Source organism: Herpailurus yagouaroundi, unplaced genomic scaffold (genome assembly GCF_014898765.1).
Source record: "Herpailurus yagouaroundi ecotype Mexico unplaced genomic scaffold, PumYag 410, whole genome shotgun sequence".
In the NCBI taxonomy this organism is placed as follows: Eukaryota; Metazoa; Chordata; class Mammalia; order Carnivora; family Felidae; genus Herpailurus; species Herpailurus yagouaroundi.
This window is the reverse complement of record NW_024412627.1, coordinates 806,780-812,779: the sequence shown is the minus strand read 5'-3', so window position 1 is coordinate 812,779 and position 6,000 is coordinate 806,780.

The following is a 6,000-nucleotide window of genomic DNA, read 5'->3' as shown; positions in this document are numbered from 1 at the left end:
CAGCTGCAGTGCATGGTCTGGGCACGACCCTAGGGGGGATAGATTTCATTTCTATCCTCCCCCCCCCACCCCCGTGCCTTGGTGTGATGCTGTTCTGTAGAGCAAGCCCAGAGCTGAGCCACAGTTAAGATAGAAAGAAGAGAGGGGCGCCTGGGTGGCTCAGTCGGTTGAGCGTCCGACTTCAGCTCGGGTCACGATCTCGCGGTCCGTGAGTTCGAGCCCCGCGTCGGGCTCCGGGCTGATGGCTCAGAGCCTGGAGCCTGCTTCCGTTTCTGTGTCTCCCTCTGTCTCTGCCCCTCCCCCGCTCATGCTCTGTCTCTCTCTGTCTCAAAAATCGATAAACGTTAAAAAAAAAAAAATTAAAAAAAAAAGAAGAGAGAGAACACAGCCATCTCCTCCTCTGGTCCCTGTCTCTAATCTAAGCAGAGGCAGGACACACGTGCCAAGAGCCCATGGCCCCTGTGAGCAGGGACCAAAGCTGCCGGCAAAAGTAGCCATGTTTGCATCGATTATACCGGCAACGCTTCCTCCCTTAGGGAAGAACGAGGAAGAGAGCTGGATCTTGGAAGCACCCCTGACACCCCTTCTTGAAAGGGAAGAAGCATCGACAAAAGCTCCCTTTTCTGTGCAAATACAAACATAGGAAAACACACTGCTTTCTGCTCTACGGGACCGCGTGCACGGATCGAGCCCTTCCGGGAGCTCTGGGCAACTTTTCACAGACTCGCTCACTTAACCCTACCAACAATCTCCCAACGTAGCTCTGATGAAATGATGCTCCACGAGGCCAACTGATACACAGCTGGCAAGTGGAGCATGAGGCAAAGAACCCAAAGGCATCACACGAGAGCCTGGACTCTGAACCTCTGTGCCAGAGCTCACGCACGCAACCCTACGCCTCCCTTGATGGGGAGGAACTTGGGGTCTGCCCGCGATGCCACAGAAGGCTGGGTCCAGAACACCCGCCTGTCCGAACCCACGTCTAATTACACCGTGAGACGGGTGCTGCTGACAAGCGGTTATAAAAACCCCCAAGCCTCTGATCTGAGGGGCAGGGAGAAACTCACTGGAGAAGATCCCACGGTCACGGCTGAGCCAAAGCATCAGGGCCCTGGCTTCCCACCTCCTCCTTAACTCCAGCCTTCTAGAGGCACACGAGCCAGGAGGAAGACAGGGGTTAACGGGCAGTCTTCCCCTCTGGTCCCGGAGCCTGCAGTCAGGGTCGTGGCTGGGGCTGTGGTTGTCCTCCTTGGCTGCACCTTAGAACCGCTTGGGCTAAATCTTCAACACATTCTTAAAGGCTCCAATGCAATTGGCCTGAAGGGGAGCCCTGGCATAAAGGCTCCTCCCACCCCAGCCCAGCCCCCTTTTTAAGTTTCCAGGAGATTCTATGGTAGAACAATGGTAGGGAAACACTGGGCTGGGAAATGTACCTGAAACTGACAGTTACAATTAACATCTCCCCCTAAAGTAACTTCCATCTAAGACACCTGGGGCTTGACTGGGCAATGACACTTGAAATGGAAACAATCACCATCATTCATGGAGTTTAATTTCAGGTTTGATACTTGTGCCTGGTCTGTGTGCCCAGGGCGTGGGGAGGGGAGCCCCCGGGAGGGTGAAATTAAATGATGAGGCCATACAAAGGGGAGAGAATCAGCAATGCGCTGCCCTTGTTTGGTAAACACACCCAGTGCTTAATGGTGCCTAATGGTGCCTGTAATTGATGTCTAAAGTTATTTAAAAGTAAATTTACTAGAAAATAATTAGCAATTTTATAGTTCACTACTTCCTCATTTTGTGGATGAAAATTTTTTCAAGGCTTTTATCAGGCACCACAATACAGTGTGCTGTGAAATCACTTGCCCAAAATGGAGGTGGACAGGGGACCCCCAAAGAGATAAATAAATTTTTTTTTAAATTTTTTTTCAACGTTTTTTATTTATTTTTGGGACAGAGAGAGACAGAGCATGAATGGGGGAAGGGCAGAGAGAGAGGGAGACACAGAATCGGAAACAGGCTCCAGGCTCTGAGCCATCAGCCCGGAGCCCGACGCGGGGCTCGAACTCACGGACCGCGAGATCGTGACCTGGCTGAAGTCGGACGCTTAACCGACTGCGCCACCCAGGCGCCCCAAGAGATAAATAAATTTAAAAAAAACGTTTGATTAGCTATTTTCATCCATTGGAATGTAGGCCTATCTTTCCCTCCACCCCCTCCCAACCTCCCATTTGAATCTGCAATAAATTATCCTTAATCAACATCAAGGGGGAGTTGTAGGATGGCCGCTTGGGGATGGTTTAGCTTTGACCTTGGGAGTTCTTAGCCTTAGCAGTGGGAGTATAGAAGAAAATTGTTTTCTCATTAGGCCAGATACATCTTTCCTTAACGAGTTCTTAGAAATAGTCATTGCGACACATTAGCTCACCTCTCCCTCTTTCTTCCCAGCTAGCCCAGGGCTGCAGGAGAAATAGAGTGATAGAAATGAATGTGCTAAATTTTCTACTAAAGATTCACTAAAGAATTTGCTTGGCCGTCTGTTTCCGGAGCCCTCCACTCACAGCCAATAGGGAAATGAGTTGCTAGTGCTTTCTAACATAGAGGCTCTCAGGGTCTTTCAGAAACCTTGTGGATGGTGACCAGTGTCTGCATCTGGGAAATGGGTGTGATAAATTTCCTCTGCCTGCAGCTAAAAGCATGGTCCAGGGACCAGTGGCATCAGCATCCCTGGGAGCTTGTTAGAGGCGCAGAATCGTGGGCCCCTCCCCAGAGCTATTTAAACAGAATCCCCAGGGGTGGAGACCAGACACCTGCATTTTAATACATTTTCAAGTACTTTTTAGTGCATGCTCAAATTTGAGAACCAACACCATATGAGGATACGGTGAGCAGCAAATGTGATCACAGATGATATTATGGTCTCCAAGAAAAAAAAAAAAACTGGAATGTGCACGGAGATTGGGGGTATTATTGTCTCCCTGCATATTATTAAGTGTAAATGTCACAAAAAATATTATGAAGTTTATAGCCTAGAAAACTCATCTTGTAATTGCATCGGAACTCCCTGTGTTGTTAAATCTTGAAGCTTTCAGAGGCCGGCACATATCAGGAAGCAGGCTGATGTAAGAGTTTAAGGTCTTGCAGGGATGGGAGTGAAGAAGTGACCCGTGCCCTGCCTACAACCACTCCAATGGTGTCGAAAACAATAGAATTGTGCAGTCCACATAAAAGAGCTCTGCACGCCGCATGCAGTCTGAGCACTAATCTGAATGTTTGCACTGCTCAACAAAACCGGGTCCCCCGTGTGGTTTGCATTACTTCCCTTCAATTTTTGACATCATGGGAATTAATTAAGAGTCCAAGGCAGTCCAGCACTTCTCCTGAGTGATGGTTTATGTGAGCCATTTCCCCGTGGTTTGATCGCATCAGCTCTGAGAAGATGCTATCATTTCCCTCTGGGTGAGAAGTCTCTGTTCACTCTCTGGTGGCAGAGCACTTCCTAAGACCAAGAGTCCAGAGCGCGGCCAGCTGGAATAATGGCATCTGGAGGGTCTGTGCTCAAGGTCAGGCTCAGCACTGGCGAGCCACGAGCAGTGGCTTCTTTGTCGGAATGGCATATAATGATATCATGACCGTTTTAAAGGAGGAAGCCCCCCCTCATGTGGCAGGAGCCTTACGCAGCAAGTTAACTGTTCTTCCAAGAAGTTCCCTTCTAGTAAAAATGACCGATAGCCTTGTGTTTTGTGGGTGGCAGACGTGCTTAGCACAAGTGCCTTCCCTGCTCTTCCCGCAAGCTCTCCGCGTGGCTAGAAGCTGACAAGTAGGGAAAGCCTCCCCTGGGGTAGATTACTTAACCTCTCTGTCTTTTGTTTCTTCTTCTGCAGAATGGGAATCATAACCTGACTCAGAGTCAAGTGCCATCGCCAATGGAGAAACGATTTATAACCTGCAGCCTGTAGAGTTAAGGAGTCTAGTCTACAGCTTGTCTGTGTCGGTCCAGCAATAGCTCAGTAAATCTCTTTTCTCTGGGGTCTCTGAGGTGACAGAGACCGGCCGGCTACCACGCTGGGAAAATCCCCACTATGTACTTGCGAGGAATATAAAATCCCATCTCTGCTTTCTTAAGGAAGCCCGGGGAAGCCCCGCAGGGGAACATGTGCAATGAAAGCCCGAGTTGGAGTCCTTGCTCTGTCACTTATTTTTTATGTGACCTTCACTCCCCTGGGCTTCAGTTTCCTCATCTAGAAAATGGGGCAATAGTAGTCCCTACGTCGTTAGTGCTTGCAAGGCTTGTTGGGTAACACCGAGCAAAATAATCTATGTCAGGTGCTTGATATTTCTTCACCCCCTCGGCGAGTATTTATTGAGTGCTTACTGTATGTAAGCTCAGGGCAGGGGGGCACAGAGTGGCGCGTCACAGCCAGCGGTCTCTGCCCTTCCAGGGGTTATGTTCCCATGGAGGAGAAGCAAGGAATTGAACACATACAGGTGATGACGTCTGCAACATAACAGGCACTGAGAAGTCCTAGGAACAAAATTACTGGCTAAAGGGTTAGAGCTTGGGGGGGTGGGGGAAGGGCGGCTATGATTTTAAAGTTTATTTATTTATTCTGAGAGAGTGTGTGTGAGCAGGGGAGGGCAGAGAGAGAGAGAGAGGGAGAGACAGAGAGCCCCAAGCAGGCTCCGCGCTGTTGGTGCAGAGCCCAATGCGGGGCTCGAACTCGCAAACCATGAGATCATGACCTGAGCGGAAACCCAAGAGTTGGATGCTTAACTCACTGAGCCACCCAGGCGTCCCAAGGGCGGTTATGATTTTAAATGAGGTGCTTGGGGGCCTTGCTGAGATGGGGACATCTAAGGTGAGACCTGAGGGACAGAGGCAACAAGTGATGGAGATAGATATCTGGCAGAAGAACACTCCAGGTAGAGGGAACAGAACTTGACACTTAGTAAGTGCTCAATAAACAGTAGCTTAAAATAGAGGAGAAGCCCTGTGAATTGATGGCATTTAGTCAGACAGAAGGGTGGGAATTCTTATCACGATGATAAAGTGCTAAGGGGGGCTTTCACGTCTGGAGTCTCCGAAGGTTTTCAGGTGGGATCAAAGCTGCCTTTCCTGGACCGTGTACCTTCCCTCGTGAAGTCCTCTGTGATGTTTTCAGCTGAAAAGTCCGCTGCCCATCACAGCCTGGCACAGGTACGTTGGAAACGGGAATGGCTCTTCTCTTTCATTTATCCATGATGCGAGCCCTTCGCGAGACATCAGTAGCTCGGTGGGTAAAGGGGCAACAAGTGAGATGAACAGAGGGTAAAGGGCTTGTTCGTGGCTCAAAGGTAGATAAGTAGTGGGGAGGTGGACCCCGATGGGGATTATAGAACTCTTGGCCGGGCGCTGTCCTCCTTAAATCCTATCTTTATTCCTTCATTTGACTCTTCACTCATCCCTGCGCTCAGTAGTTACCGCATCAATCCTAAGACGAGACATCAGGGAACAGAGATGAATGAGACATTGCTGCTCCCAGGGATCTCACGTCCAGTGGAAAACCATGGCCCGGGGAAATGTACTGCGGAGTCCTAAGTGACATGGCAGAGGATTTAAAGTGCCTGGGGGGCTCTGTCGGTTAAACGTCTGACACTTGGTTTCGACTCAGGTCACGATCTCGTGGTTCCTGAGTTTGAGCGCGTCTATGCTGACGGTGCAGAGCCTGCTTGGGATTTTCTCTCTCTCCCTCTCTCTGCCCCTCCCCTGCTCGCACTCTCTCTCTCTCTCTCTCTTTCTCTCTCTCTCTCAAAATAAATGAACTTAAAAAATAAATAAATAGGGGCGCCTGGGTGGCTCAGTCGGTTAAGCAGCCGACTTCCGCTCAGGTCATGGTCTCGCCGTCCGTGAGTTCGAGCCCCGCGTCGGGCTCTGTGCTGACAGCTCAGAGCCTGGAGCCTGTTTCGGATTCTGTGTCTCCCTCTCTCTGACCCTCCCCCGTTCATGCTCTGTCTCTCTCT